Source organism: Heterodontus francisci, chromosome 4 (genome assembly GCF_036365525.1).
Source record: "Heterodontus francisci isolate sHetFra1 chromosome 4, sHetFra1.hap1, whole genome shotgun sequence".
Classification (NCBI taxonomy): Eukaryota; Metazoa; Chordata; class Chondrichthyes; order Heterodontiformes; family Heterodontidae; genus Heterodontus; species Heterodontus francisci.
The window spans coordinates 191,550,217-191,567,073 of NC_090374.1; the positions used below are offsets into that span (position 1 = coordinate 191,550,217).

At 45.7% G+C, this 16,857-nt stretch overlaps 1 protein-coding gene across 1 annotated transcript in view; it reads right to left on the reverse strand.

The window, feature by feature from the left end:
- Positions 1-16,857, reverse strand: part of gldc (glycine dehydrogenase (decarboxylating)) — a 213,882-nt gene that overhangs the window by 14,515 nt on the left and 182,510 nt on the right. The window lies entirely within an intron of this gene.

Here is a 16,857-nt window from a genome sequence, read left to right on the forward strand (position 1 = left end):
TTGAGTGAGATCTGGAGGTACTGATTAACAATAAATTGAAGCTCTCGCAACAATGCTCGGTAGCGATGTGTAAAACAACTAATGCAAAAATATAGAGAGCAACCAGAATGATTGAAGAATGGAGGGTTTAGATTATGAGGAGCGATTATGTAAATGGGGCATGTTCTCAATGGAAAAGACCAGGTTCAGGTGATACAACTGCTGGGTTCAGGATTGTGAAGGGTGTAGATAATGTAGACCCTGACAAGCTGTTTCACCTTGTCCAGAACAATAGAACCAGAGGACATGGCCTCTGCTTGAAGGGTGGAGTAAATTCAAAACTAATGTACAGAAACATTGGGCTGAATTTTCCTGGTCCCACGGAGGCAGGCTTGGAGGGCCGGACCAGGAGCAAGATGAGAGAATCTCTCCACGGGGAGACATTCCAGTATCTCCGAGGGTTCTTACCTGAGCTGGGTCTGACCAGTACTGGCTACCTGCCTGGCAGTGGCAGTTAACCAATTAGGCTCAGTTAAGTGCTCACTTGGGGGCAAATTGGTGATGCTGTTGAGGTTTTCCTGATGGCGGATGCACTCCCCTGCTGAGGCCAAAGCCTGGCAGTTACCAAGAGGTGGCCTTCGGGTGGCAGGCCCCATGGGGGCCATCAATGCCTCCTTTAAACCAACCCCCCACCTCACACCCGGACCCTGGAACCGCAGGTAACAGAAGGTCAAAGCTGCAGGCCATCCTGGGGAAGGGTTTCCCCTCTACTATGATGGCCTGGCAGCTGTGGCCACACTTTTACAATTTTATAATTCTTCAGAGGGTGCCTCCATCTTCAGGCACCCTTGCATTCTCCTAACTTCATCGGCAGCGCTTCAGCTGTTGGGTGGATATCACTACGGGCCCTCTGATTGGGTCTCCTGCTTCCCTGGTCCACCCACTGTCCTTAACTGGATGGGGCTCCTGGAGATGGCTTCCACATTGGCCGCCTCCTGGAAGATCGCGACCAACGTCCCGCCACGGCCACTTACGGGTTCCCGAACGGGAATTGAGGCAGACATTGGTATAACGACCCACCCGGGAAAATCTACCCACATTTCAGTGAGCAGTGGTCAATCTATGGAACAGGATCTCTAGGAAGCAGTTAGTATTGATTAAAATGCTAATTGGATAGATTCCTTTCAGAAAATAACGGTCCAAATCATTCTGGAAAAATAGCGGTGAGTTAACGACACCTATTATTAATCTGTATTCAGCCAGCAACCTCAGGGGATGTAGAGATAAGCTACGAGTTAGGAATCTCCAGAACCTACTGGCCTATTTTCACCACTCCGTCGTTTACCTCGTACAAACAGCATCTCGCCCTTAACCTCCCCCTTCATCTTGCAGAACTTGTGCATTAATTGCCTATTAAATGCACCACAGAAAGTTAGGCCTTACAATTAACAACGTAAGTACCCTTTTAACAGATAATTGTTAATGCAACGCCTTTCAACCTCTCTGGCCCCACAAAGTCTCATTTCTGTGAGCAGTAAAGACTTTTAAGAGATTTCAAAAAATTTCAATATTTTTTTCTTACTTTTCCTTTCTGTCTCTTTCTCTCAATCCAATCTTCCTTTCCCTCCCTTTACTTCTCTTTCTGTATCTGATTTGACTAATTCATCTGCTTTCTTCATTATTCCTGTTTCTTTCCCAATCTTTAAATTTCATTGGTTAAGGAGATACACTGTTTGTCCCTTCATTCACTCAGATTCCAGATGTTCCATTGCACTCACTGTACTGTTATCAGTTCACAGTTCCAGTATGTTATGGTGCAAATTGTATCGGAGCTGAAACGGTGCATGAAATAGTCTATCTAATGATGTACACTGCGAGATGCCCTACTTAAAGCCTGGCTCGGGTATAAAATTAAAACCCAACCCGGGCCTAAACCGGGCCAGAGTCCTTTAATTTTTTTTAAATGCCTGACCTGACCCAAAAATAAACATATTATTTAAACAGATAAAACTCGTAGATTAAAACGAAAACAGTATGAAACAAAACAGTACCGTCCAGCCCGACCCCGAATGCTGGACGTAGTTAGGTTTGGTTGGGTTAGGGTAGCCAGGCTTTAGGCCCACTCCAACAAGATCTGGTGCAGTATGTTGGGATATCATCTGAGTAATTTGAGATATGTTAAGAGAAGCATGCTTTGGATGAACAGGTATCTTGGACATTTGGGGGTGGATTTACAAAATGATGTGGAGAACCCAATGCCCGGATGATTTCCGGGTCCCGCCCCTGTGCCTCAGCTCTCTTGTCAACAGGACACAATCTTCAATTAGTGGCGCTGAGCGTCTGCAGGAGGCAGGTGTCAGAGGCAAAGGCAAGCAGCAGCCATGATGTGAGCTGCTACTGCCTTGCAGAGGAGAGCAGGCAGCTCCTCTGAGGGACAGACGAATGAACAGGTGAGGCAGTGGCTCCAGAATGAGAATAAAAATGTCCTGTGTTGGGCCCGGCGCAAGATCCCCGTGGGATGAAAACATTTCTGCCTCCAACAAAGTTATTCCCCTGCACATTGTGAGCCTGATAGCTATGCTCTATTGTGTACCAGACTAATCGGTCTCGCTGGATTCCTCTTTGAAAATCGCAGTGCGGATCTCCAGCCTCCTTAACAAGCTCCTAAAGGAGTTTAATGGCCCCATAACTGGAGGCGAGCGGGCTTCCCCATTCCCTCCACCCCACCACCCTCACATTGAGAATTTCAGACTGTCCCAGAGGCGGCAGGTTCTGGAGACGACCTCCAGGATTGTGATTTGTAAAACGAGGCGCATTGGCTTCTGACCCTAAGGCCCTTTCAAAATCCGGCCGTTGGTTTACAAAGCTGGCTGCGGCGGTGGGGGGTGGAGGGGGAGGTGGGGGTTTCCTTGGTCTATATTTAGGTTTGTTGTAGACTACATGATAGAGATTTATTGCTATGATTAGTCAACAACTCCATTATTACTGAATCTCGTGAGTACCAGGATAGGAGAAGGCAAACAGGCAGAACTTAGTCTTTTCTCATCTAGCAATTCCTACGTTTCTAATTATTGTTTTAGGGTAACACTTTTATACCTTTATTATTAATCTGTCTATTGTAACCAACGTCATGCTGTTACATTCCTTTTACATTGACCGTTGAAAATTGGCCACCAAACAATTACAGGTCAACAGCATAATATCATCTCAGAGGACACAAATTTAAGGTGATTGGCCAAAGAACCAAAGGCGACATGAGAAAACATTTTTTTTACTCATTGAGTGGTTGGGATCTGGAGTGCACTGCCTGAGAGTGTGGTGGAGGCAGATTCAATAGGGCTTTCAAAGGGGAATTGGATAAGCACTTGAAGAAAAAGAAATTGCACGGTTATGGGGAAAGGATGGGGGAGTGGGACTAGCTGAAAATTGCTCTGCAAGAGAGCTGGTGTGGACTCGATGGGCCGAGTGACCTCTTTTTGTGCTGTAACCATTCTACGATTTGATATTTTGACCCAAGATGGCTGTTTCTGTTACTTGTTGATAACTCCATGGTTAAAAGATCTATGACTGGTAGTCTGTTCCTTCTCTCCGTCCCTCCCCTTCACATTTGGGTAAGGATGACCATCCCTTTGGAGCAGGAACTAGATACATGTGTTCCAACCAATGAATCGATTACCAATGATTCTGCAGAAATATGTTAACCCCTATACACAAAAAAATCGACCAGCAGCCGCCCCATACAAAAAATAATTCAAGCCCTTCCCGCAAGGCTTAAAAACGTCTAAACATCAGCCTCAGCGCTTTAAAATTCTCAATTCTAAAAGGACGGGAAGTGACTCCTCAGTGGGACAAGGCTGCTCCTTGAGGAATCTATATCTACAGATCAGGCAGCAAGCGGTCTTTTCCAATCTTCTAGTGCTGAAGAGTTTAAAGAGTTGAAGTTGCAATGAAGTCTAAGTAAGCTTGTGTGTAAAGATGACAAGGGTATCATAACAGATTTATGGTCTCAATTTGGCCAAAGGAATGAGTGTTGGACACCCCTGCGTTAGGACGTGGCGCAGAATGTTCACAATTCATAAAATAACGATATCAAGTATCCGGAACAAGAAAATGCTGTCACACCACAGAACTGCATTACAACTCCTGCCTATGACCTACTGAGCCATATATAGTAAATAGCCTCAAGCTTGATTGCTGGACGAAGCAGAGTTAGCGGGTCACAGGAGCAGCAGTTGTGAAACTACGATTAGCCTCAGTGCTCTAGTGATGGGGAAATCAATGCAGGGTTACCAATTCTGATCACTCTCCAGTGATGGGGAAATCAGCGCAGGATACCAATTCTGATCACTCTCCAGTGATGGGGAAATCAGAGCAGGGATACCAATTCTGATCACTCTCCAGTGATGGGGAAATCAGCGCAGGGATACCAATTCTGATCACTCTCCAGTGATGGGGAAATCAGAGCAGGGATACCAATTCTGATCACTCTCCAGTGATGGGGAAATCAGAGCAGGGATACCAATTCTGATCACTCTCCAGTGATGGGGAAATCAGCGCAGGGATACCAATTCTGATCACTCTCCAGTGATGGGGAAATCAGAGCAGGGATACCAATTCTGATCACTCTCCAGTGATGGGGAAATCAGCGCAGGATACCAATTCCGATCACTCTCCAGTGATGGGGAAATCAGCGCAGGATACCAATTCTGATCACTCTCCAGTGATGGGGAAATCAGAGCAGGGATACCAATTCTGATCACTCTCCAGTGATGGGGAAATCAGCGCAGGGATACCAATTCTGATCACTCTCCAGTGATGGGGAAATCAGCGCAGGATACCAATTCTGATCACTCTCCAGTGATGGGGAAATCAGTGCAGGGATACCAATTCTGATCACTCTCCAGTGATGGGGAAATCAGCGCAGGGATACCAATTCTGATCACTCTCCAGTGATGGGGAAATCAGCGCAGGATACCAATTCTGATCACTCTCCCGTGATGGGGAAATCAGTGCAGGGATACCAATTCTGATCACTCTCCAGTGATGGGGAAATCAGCGCAGGATACCAATTCTGATCACTCTCCAGTGATGGGGAAATCAGCGCAGGATACCAATTCTGATCACTCTCCAGTGATGGGGAAATCAGAGCAGGATACCAATTCTGATCACTCTCCAGTGATGGGGAAATCAGAGCAGGATACCAATTCTGATCACTCTCCAGTGATGGGGAAATCAGCGCAGGATACCAATTCTGATCACTCTCCAGTGATGGGGAAATCAGAGCAGGGATACCAATTCCGATCACTCTCCAGTGATGGGGAAATCAGAGCAGGGATACCAATTCCGATCACTCTCCAGTGATGGGGAAATCAGAGCAGGGATACCAATTCCGATCACTCTCCAGTGATGGGGAAATCAGCGCAGGATACCAATTCTGATCACTCTCCAGTGATGGGGAAATCAGAGCAGGGATACCAATTCCGATCACTCTCCAGTGATGGGGAAATCAGAGCAGGGATACCAATTCCGATCACTCTCCAGTGATGGGGAAATCAGAGCAGGGATACCAATTCCGATCACTCTCCAGTGATGGGGAAATCAGAGCAGGGATACCAATTCCGATCACTCTCCAGTGATGGGGAAATCAGCGCAGGGATACCAATTCCGATCACTCTCCAGTGATGGGGATATCAGCGCAGGATACCAATTCTGATCACTCTCCAGTGATGGGGAAATCAGAGCAGGGATACCAATTCCGATCACTCTCCAGTGATGGGGAAATCAGAGCAGGGATACCAATTCCGATCACTCTCCAGTGATGGGGAAATCAGAGCAGGATACCAATTCTGATCACTCTCCAGTGATGGGGAAATCAGAGCAGGGATACCAATTCCGATCACTCTCCAGTGATGGGGAAATCAGAGCAGGATACCAATTCTGATCACTCTCCAGTGATGGGGAAATCAGAGCAGGATACCAATTCTGATCACTCTCCAGTGATGGGGAAATCAGAGCAGGGATACCAATTCCGATCACTCTCCAGTGATGGGGAAATCAGAGCAGGATACCAATTTTGATCACTCTCCAGTGATGGGGAAATCAGAGCAGGGATACCAATTCTGATCACCCTCCAGTGATGGGGAAATCAGAGCAGGGATACCAATTCTGATCACCCTCCAGTGATGGGGAAATCAGAGCAGGATACCAATTCGGATCACTCTCCAGTGATGGGGAAATCAGAGCAGGATACCAATTTTGATCACTCTCCAGTGATGGGGAAATCAGAGCAGGATACCAATTTTGATCACTCTCCAGTGATGGGGAAATCAGAGCAGGGATACCAATTCTGATCACTCTCCAGTGATGGGGAAATCAGCGCAGGATACCAATTTTGATCACTCTCCAGTGATGGGGAAATCAGAGCAGGATACCAATTCCGATCACTCTCCAGTGATGGGGAAATCAGAGCAGGATACCAATTTTGATCACTCTCCAGTGATGGGGAAATCAGAGCAGGGATACCAATTCCGATCACTCTCCAGTGATGGGGAAATCAGAGCAGGATACCAATTCCGATCACTCTCCAGTGATGGGGAAATCAGAGCAGGATACCAATTTTGATCACTCTCCAGTGATGGGGAAATCAGAGCAGGATACCAATTTTGATCACTCTCCAGTGATGGGGAAATCAGAGCAGGGATACCAATTCTGATCACTCTCCAGTGATGGGGAAATCAGCGCAGGATACCAATTTTGATCACTCTCCAGTGATGGGGAAATCAGAGCAGGATACCAATTCCGATCACTCTCCAGTGATGGGGAAATCAGAGCAGGATACCAATTTTGATCACTCTCCAGTGATGGGGAAATCAGAGCAGGGATACCAATTCCGATCACTCTCCAGTGATGGGGAAATCAGAGCAGGATACCAATTCCGATCACTCTCCAGTGATGGGGAAATCAGAGCAGGATACCAATTTTGATCACTCTCCAGTGATGGGGAAATCAGAGCAGGGATACCAATTCCGATCACTCTCCAGTGATGGGGAAATCAGAGCAGGATACCAATTTTGATCACTCTCCAGTGATGGGGAAATCAGAGCAGGGATACCAATTCCGATCACTCTCCAGTGATGGGGAAATCAGAGCAGGATACCAATTCCGATCACTCTCCAGTGATGGGGAAATCAGAGCAGGATACCAATTTTGATCACTCTCCAGTGATGGGGAAATCAGAGCAGGGATACCAATTCCGATCACTCTCCAGTGATGGGGAAATCAGAGCAGGATACCAATTTTGATCACTCTCCAGTGGCCTTTCCTCAAAAGTATGTTTACATGAACATCAGGTGAGAACAGGACTGGGCTCAGCTGTGATGCTCTCTATGGTTGACAATGAAGGCATACGGTCTAACCTGACACATAAAGAATATAAGAATGTCCGATTGGGTGAGGTATCAGAGTACTGCTAGCACCTGTCGAATGAACCCCAATCAACCTCAGAAAAGCAGCAGATTGGTAATATAATCTGGTGATGTCTATGTAGTTTCCAATTTAATAAATGACATAACTGGATTGCATTGATGTGCTTAGTGTCGAGAATATAAAGCACATTGGCTTTGTCAATGAGAAAAACACTCGATTGTGAGAAAATTCTCAGCAGAATTCCACAGACCTCATCCATCTCACAGGAACTTGGGAGTATTTGTACTAATGCAATAATCAGAAACAGCCATTATAATTCCAATGATAGCCTTAATTGTTTTGTGTGCTGAAACCATCTGAAACACAAATCCTGTGTATTAGCTAATTACAGCATGAACAGTATTGCATTGTACAGGGATTTGTTTTTGCAGTATTCCTAGTTTTCCATTCAACACATGGTGCATTGGCACAACAAGTGCTTTGTCAAGCACTCCTGAGTGCCAATTACATGGAGATTTTTTTTTACGAAGCCTCACAAGTTACATAGCCTGATTGCCTGGTAGGGAAAATAGTTTGACTAATTTACTTCCCGGAACTACAGCCACAAAACAATGATAGCGAATCGGCAGCCTATTCCGTAATGGGAAAGAAAATGAGGCGGGGTGTAAAATGAACAGTTGATGCAGTATTGCTCTTGTGCTCTACTACCCAGGGTCAATTTCACCCCCCTAGGTTTTTATCATTTTGGTTCCCAATGAACTGAACAGAGACACCTACAGTGAGAACTCTGAAATTTAGACAGGGGTTTTCTTAGTTGGTTTATACTGAAATTGCAGGCTGGTAATTTAGGCACAATATTTATTTGAGGAATAAACTGTTTAGCTTACATGAGGATTCAACTTTAATAGATGGCAAGACAGCGCAGATGGAGTTAAGATGGCTGTTTTAAGTTGTCACTTGTAGCTACTTTGTCAGCACCAACTGCTTTGTGTGCAGTAACACTTGCTTCCAAGGGCTGCATTTTTAAAACCTGCTGGGAGCAGGAGAGGGTTATGTGCGCTATTTGAAGATCGCATTCCTGGAGGTCGACACTGGGACCCACCGCCTCTGAACGCAAAGCTATTTTTAAAGGAACGTTGGGAGGAAGGAAACGGCAAATCCGCACGCCTCCATTTAAATCGCCTGTTGAGCTCATTGTGGAGATCATTGACAGGCTTGTCAGCAGCAGTTTGGGATTTTCAAAGGAACAGCAGAGGGAGAATGCCATGTCTGGAGCACGGAAGACGTGAACTATGCTGGGGGCTGTAGAAAGAGCTGATTAACTTAATGCAGAGGTCCCAAATAAAGCTCAGCTACTCCAAAGGTGCCACAGAGTAGCCACTGCTGGAGGTGTAACACCTGCTTTTCTCAGGAGTGTGTGACAGGAATTTGGAGAGGGAAGTGGGCCTAGTGGCATTGCTTGGGCAGCTGGAGTTGGCAGGGGAAGGCATGGTGAATGCACAAAGTTCACCTGAGGGAATTCAGGTAGGAACAGGCTATTCTGACATTGGACAGAGCAGCCAGGATGAGCTGCAGCAGATGCAACCACAGCAGGGGGCCATAGGAGCACAGCGGGGGCTGCAAGGGTAAGCAGGCACTACCCACAATATCAAGTGCACCGTCCAAGAGCCAAGAAATGACAGAGCACCAGTGCCGTAGGAGCCTGCGCCTATCCAGGCAGATGGTCTCGGACATTTGTGCTATGATGCACATTGACCTGAGGCCTTGTGGCCCCCGTGGTAATCCGTTACCTACAGCTGCTGTCACCGTCGCCCTCAATTTCCATGCAACAGGGTCGTTCCAGCTGTGGACCTAGGTGGCACCTTGCAGTCGGCAGCTCCTCACGTCATTAGGCAGGTCACTGATGCCATATTCAGGAGAGTGGAGAACGACATCCTATTTGACACAGATGGGCCTGTGCAGGGACAGAGGGTACTGGATACCCCCAGGTGCTGGGCGTCATCAATTGCACCCATGTGACCATCAAGGTACCCAGTGACCGGCCAGTCAGATTCATCAACAGGAAGGGCTTCCACTCCCTCAACGCCCAATTGGTCTGTGACCCCAACAAGAGCTTCCACTATATGTGCGCTTGCTTTCCTGGCAGCTCCCATGACTCCTTCGTCCTCCACCAGGCCAGACTGTCTCAGATTTTCACTCTATCCCCTAAAATGCGTGGATGTCTTCAAGGGAAGAAGGGATATCCCTTGAAGACATGGCTACTGATCCTTCCTCAGGAGCCCCAGACAGAGGCACAGAGGCAATACAACCAATACCACCTGCTCAGCAGGACAACCATTGAGCAGGCCATCAGGCTTCTGCAGAAGTGTTCCAGGGCCTGGATTGGTCAGGTGTTGCCCTCGAATACTCTCCTGCAAGGATCTCAGTCATTGTGGTGGTCTGCTGCACTCTCCAAAACATGGCCCTCCGGAGAGGTGTGGACCTTGAGGACAGTGAGGCTCTGGAAGGAGACAGCTCATCAGGGGAGGAGCAGGAGGTGAGAGAGGAGGAGGAAGAGGGGGTGGAGGACGATAACACTGAACAGAGAGGTGTCCCTCCTCCTACCATCCTCCAGGAAGAGGACATCCCTCCTCTCCCTCAGCCTCTAACATTAGATCAAGGTCAGTATCAATGAAGTGAGGGTCTGCCCTGCCCCTAGTGCCAGGTCTCCAGCTCCCCTGTGACATCTCACTTCCCTCTGGTGCTGTGTAAGGTTTTGGCACAAAATGCAGATCTCTCCCTTACGACAACCAGCAGCGTCAGTGATGGCTGCTGTGGGAGTCTAAATCAATCCCCCACTTCACCTGACCCACCTCTCTTCCCATCTCCTGGCTGTAAGTGGACAGAAACCTGTCTCCATATCAATTAAGGACTTCTCCACTTGCAAGTCTGAACCTGAATCAGTTTCCCAACAGAAGCGGGTTTCAGACCCAAAACCTGACTCTGTTCTTATTTCCAAGAGTCTAAATGTAAATACTTTTACTTTATATGCAATCATATTTTCAGTGCTTGGACCTATATCCAGAAGCAGGTGTCAGTAGATAAACTGTCTTTCTGGGCATCCTCAGGCAAGCAGGTCCATGAAACCTTAAACAAAACACTGCAGATGCTGGAAATCTGAAATAAAAACAGAAAATACTGGCAATACTCAGCAGGTCAGGCAGCATCTGTGGAGAGAGTAACAGAGTTAAGGTTAACGGGAAAGGTCATCGACCTGAAACGTTAACTCTGTTTCTCTCTCCACAGATGCTGCCTGACCTGCTGAGTATTTCCATGAACCTTAAAGCTCTGCTTTTGGAGTTGCAGTAACACAGATCGCCTCACAGAGGGAACAGGCCTGAAATTTCAGTGGGAGGTAAGTGGGAACCCCAAAGAAACCACATAAACCACTATTTTGAGCCACATACATAATTTCTCCAGTGGTTATGACAGAAAATTGGGAGCTCCCCACCTCCCACAGAATTTCCAGCATATTTAACAATCTTTTCTAACAGACTTTATGGCGGTGGTGAAATTATGTCAAAGAAGCATGCACGTAGATTGCATAATAAATGCCAACATGTGCAAAGCAACAGAAAAGATCTGGGAGTTTTGCTGGATTGGTAGTTAAATATGGCCGGTCAGGGTTCACAGACAACATGTAAAATCAGGATATATAACTAGGGGTGTGACGTATAAGACTAGGGAAGGGATGTTGAAGTTGTATTTAGCCTGGTGATCCTGATGTGGAATATTGTATTCATTTTATCTCCACATTACAGGGTAGGGAGGCTATAGAATTTTTGGAAGGAGGACTGAGAGGCTGATTGCTAAACTTAGAGGGATGAGTCATGAGTAAAGATTGTCTATCCTGCGACTTCACTCTCCTAAAAATAGGAGGAGGGCCTTGATAACGGACCCTAAGATTTTCAAAGTATGAAGAATTTTGATGATGGAAATGTTTTAGGTCAGGCACGGGTTGTGAGGACGAGAGGATACAGTATGAAGTTCAGAGTATCGAAAGTGAGCAGCTAAACAAGTAATATTTAGAGCCAAAGTCGAGCTATCATAAGGTTTAGAAAAAAGGAACTACTGGTTTCACCGCAAGCCATCAGAACTGAATGCTGCTAGTAATACGCAGTGTTGTGAGGTATAAATACAGCAAGCTTCTGCTTTTGGACAATAAATGGTTGATGTATCTTACACTAAACTTATATTTAAAAATATACTGCATCCAACTTCTATTTGAAGTACTGGCTGGTTTTAGTTAATTATATTTGGTAATACTCAGGAGTTTGAAACCTGACAGTTTACTTGTACCAAGCGGAATTGTTACAAATTTGGGTCTGTAGGCAACAGTTTCTCAGGTTGAGCAGCACCAGCCATGTCCGTGAACAGTCTCGAGTGTCTTACTTTTAAGGATGTTTACTCAGACAGATGCAAGGCCATTAACATCACCCCCTTGTGGATATTAGGGTCATTTGCACATGTACTTCTTCAGTTTCTCCGAAAGTAGGCCAAGCAAACACTTGGTGAAATGAAGCCAGTATATATAGAAATTACAACAAGGAAATAGGCCATTTGGCCTAATGTTAATCCTTCACATCCCCAGTCGTCCTAATCCAATGTGTCTGCCCTTTATTCCTTCAAACTATGTGGGCGGCGCAGTGGTTAGCACCGCAGCCTCACAGCTCCAGCGACCCAGGTTCAATTCTGGGTATTGCCTGTGTGGAGTTTGCAAGTTCTCCCTGTGTCTGCGTGGGTTTCCTCCGGGTGCTCCGGTTTCCTCCCACAAGCCAAAGACTTGCAGGTTGATAGGTAAATTGGCCATTAGCAATTGCCCCTAATATAGGTAGGTGGTAGGGAAATATAGGGACAGGTGGGGATGTGGTAGGAATATGGAATTAGTGTAGGATTAGTATAAATGGGTGGCTGATGGTCGGCACAGACTCGGTGGGCCGAAGGGCCTGTTTCAGTGCTGTATAACTAAACTTAAATATTGATGTGGCATCTGCTTCACTAACTCCGTGGTGCAGTCCACAACATCACAACTTTCTGTAGATAGCTTTCTCCTGCTCCATGGCCTAAACCTCTTCTATTTAATCTTATATACATGTCCCATCTTTCTGTGACCCTCATTTAATAGAAACAGCGGGTGGAATCTTCCCAGCCCCGTGGAGACGGCTTTGGAGGCAGGTTGGGGTGTGCGGTGGTGGTGTGGAAAGCTAGTCTGAGGCGCGTCAGGTCCACGCCCCGACATCACTCCCCGCCCATACACAGCAAAAAACATTCTTGCTCCCCACCCCCGGCACCCCGCCTCCACGCAGATGATCCTAACAGCTCTGGCCCTTCAACAGCACCTCCATTTTGAGGTGACCTGGCACTTTCCCTCTGCCTCAGCAGCGCCTACCTCTCCTGCTGGGGCTGCCAGCCAGTCAGTCCTGGGACTCTCCCATTGGGCCTCCTGCATCTGTGTCCTGACTGCTGTCCTTAATTGGCCAGCAAACAACGACAGGCTGCCTCCCGTAAGATCAAGCTGCAAAGTGCACCTCAGACACGAGTGGAGTCAGGGCCAACAAACAGTCCCGATGCCTGCGAGTGGAGAAGATTCCGCCCATTGTGTTTCTATCCACCCTGCTCTGGAATATCCTGGAGTTTCCAATATTTGAAGATTTCCTGGACACTGCTGCAAGAAACCCAAGAAAACAAACAACGGGGCACAAGAAAAATGGTGCCTTTGAACACAGGACTTGGTGGACGGGTGGTAGGGGCTACTGAGTGTGGTTGGAGGCATGAGGGTGTGATGAATCCTGCAGGAGTACATCCTACCAGAGCTCACAACCTTAACCCTCTGCCAATCCTTCATAATTTTAAACACCTCTATAAACTTACCCCTTAACCTCCTGTTCCAATGAAAAGTCTTCATTTATATTTGTATTCCCTCATAACTTGTGAATCTGAATCTCCAAATCCTTCAGCTCTTCCCCGAGGTGCAGTTGCCCTCCACTGATGGTGTAATTTTTGTGTTTTCTTTTTAACCACGCACATCCCAGTTCATGATACTCAATGCCATCTGCTACATTTTTGCCCATTTCACCATCTGATCAATATCCCCTTGCAGATTCCTCTGGTCCTCACAATTATTCACTATACTTCCTATTTTAGTATTGTCTGCAGATTTTATGAATTGTTAATCTACTTTATTTCACAGTAAAATAAACATACTGAACAGCCATTGTGATTGCATTCATTTAATTCAATCAAAACAATTTATCTTAACATAATAATACAAAATAAAAAACACAGCCCCACTACCCCACATCAGTAGATCATCTTACTAGTGTTAAGATGGATTCTAACTATTCTGTAGCACTTCCTACCTCTTCATCTCAGCGGAAGCCCTCACAGCTTTGTCTTTCACAAACCTGACTACTTCAGTAACCTTCCCGTTTGACAAAGCCTCTGTGCCCATGTTCGTTTCTGTTCCTTATCTGTTGCTGTTCAGAGCCAGAAAGGAAAGCTGATCAGACTCTCTGCCAAGTGCCCAGGACCAGCCAGTTTAATGTAGAAGAATGTCCCAAAATTCTTCAGAGAAATGTTAAACCAAATCAGAAAAAAATTAACACCAACACAAGTGAGGAGATATTAGGAGGGGTGACTAAAAGTGTCACCAAAGAAATGGGTATTAAGGAGATTCTTACAGCAGTGAGGGACGCAGAGAAGTGGCGAGCACAACAGGTGTGATCCATTTGGCAATCTTTACAAGCTAATGAACTACTCATTATCCAAAATTCATAGAGAAACAATATCAAAGCTAGCTCATTAGCTTATCAACTACCCATTGTCGAAGACCCCCTTTTTAAAAAAAAACAGACTCATCAGCCACCACATTATAATTTAAAACATACCATTTAAATAACCTATATTTTCCAATCCCTCCTGTGGCGCAGTGGTTAGCACCGCAGCCTCACAGCTCCAGCGACCTGGGTTCGATTCTGGGTATGGCCTGTGTGGAGTTTGCAAGTTCTCCCTGTGACTGTGTGGGATTCCGCCGGGTACTCTGGTTTCCTCCTACAGCCAAAGACTTGCAGGTTGATAGGTTAAATTGGCCATTGTAAATTGCCCCTAGTGTAGATAGGTGGTAGAGAATATGGGGTTAATGTAGGATTAGTATAAATGGGTGGTTGTTGGTCAGCACAGACTCAGTAGGCTGAAGGGCCTGTTTCAGTATTGTATCTCTAAATAAATAAATAGAAGATCATGACACACATATTCATCTAATTTTCTGATAGTCTTATGGTTGCTTTCATCTTCATTTCAATTATGCTCATCCCTGTTTAATTTGCCAAATTTTCCCATTACTTTTCCCAGCTCAGTGCAGCCTAGGGCATTTGACTAGGCCTCATTCTTCAGTTAGATGTACACTGACTAGCAGATGATGTGCTTTTACTGCTAAATGCCAACTCTTCTGCCGCCAGACTATCCAGTATCTGCCCCATGTGCAAGAGGATCTTCATTGTTTTTGACACTGAGAATAGGGAAGAAAATGGAATGAAGCTGAACTGGAGGGAACTGAAAATTAACAGGAGGCAGCCCTGTCTCATGGAGGAGTAAGCAGGACCGGTGGAAACAAATGGAAATGGTTGGGAAAAAAAATGGTGCCAGTTGCTTATGGCAAACACAGAGCAGATTCGCTTGCACAGGAATCTTCGAATGATGTGAAGCTGCTAGACCAAAGCCAGAACATCAGTTCAAGTGAAGACCTGTGAGAATGCAGGGGAACAGACTCCAGTGTGCAGGGCATCAGTTCAGTTGAATACGAAATAATCATGTGCATTCAAGTTGCTCTTCTCGATCTTCCATTCCATTGTAAGACCCTTGCATCACAACTCATCTTCTCAATTGAGAATGTGATGTGACCTGCTTCCAGGCTTCTTCCAGTATTACTCTCAGTATGGCCAACAAGTGGGATCACAGAATTGTTACAGCACAGGAGGCCATTCAGCCCATCGTGTCTGCACTGGCTCTCTGAAGGAGCAATTCACCTAGTGCCACTCCTCCGCCTTCTCCCCGTAGCCCAGCACATTCTTCCTTTTCAAATAACAATCCAATTCCCTCTTGAATGCCTCAATTGAACCTGCCTCCACCACATACTCGGGCAGTGAATTCCAGATCCTAACCACTCGCTGCGTGAAAAAGTTTTTCCTCATGTCACTATTGCTTCTTTTGCCAATTACCCTAAATCTGTGCCCTCTTGTTCTTGATCCCTCCACCCATGTGATCTTACCTTGTGTTATTAACCTTTTGTGCGGCATCTTATCAAATACCTTCTGGAAATCCAGATATACTACACCTACAGGATCCCCATTATCCACTTTACTTGTTACAGCTTCGAAAAGCTCTAGTAAATTAGTCAAACATGATTTACCCTTCATAAAACCATGCTGACTCTGATGGATTGCGTTTTGACTTTCTAAATGTCCTGTTATTACTTCTTTAATAATGGATTCTAACAATATCCCAACGATAGATGTTAAACTAACTGGCCTGTAGTTTCCTACATTCTGCCTCCCTCCTTTTTTGAAGAAGGCGTTATATTAGCATTTTTCCAATCCACTGGAACCTTCCCCGCATCAAGGGAATTTTGGAATATTATAACCAATGGATCCACTATCTCCGCTGCCACTTCTTTAAGACCCTAGGATGTAGGCCATCAGGCCCTGGAGACTTGTCTGCCTTCAATCCCAATAGTTTGCTCAGTACTTTTTCCCTAGTGATGATTGTTCTAAGTTCCTCCCTTTCTATAACCTCAGCATTACCTGATACTATTGGGAGGGTACGAGTGTCCTCCACCGTGAAAACTGAGGCAAAATACTGATTTAGTGTTTCCGCCATTTCTGTGTTCCCCATTATTAACTCCCCAGTCACATCCTCCAAGGGACCAAAATTCACTTTAGCTACTCTCTTCCCTTTTATATACTTATCGAAGCTTTTGCTAGTTTTCTTTCATAATTTACCTTTGCTCTTTTTATTATTTTTTTAATAACCCTTTGTTGATCTTTAAAAGTTTCCCAATCTTCCAGCCTGCCACTGGCCTTTGCAATATGGTATGCCTTAGTTTTTGTCTTTATGTTATCCTTAACTTCCTTGCTTAGCCATGGATGTTTTTTCCCCCTCTTACAATCTTTCTTCCTCTCTGGAATATATTTTAGTTGGGAAGAATTGAATATCTCCTTAAACATCTGCCACTGCTCATCAACTGTCCTCCCTTTTAGTCTTCCTGTCCAGTCCACTAGGGCCAAATCTGTCTTCATGCCTATGTAGTTACCTTTGTTTAACTCCAGAACGCTAGTGTGGGACACCAGTTTCTCACCCTCAAACTGAATTTGAAATTCCAGCATGCTATGATCACTCCTCCCTAGCGGATCCTTAACC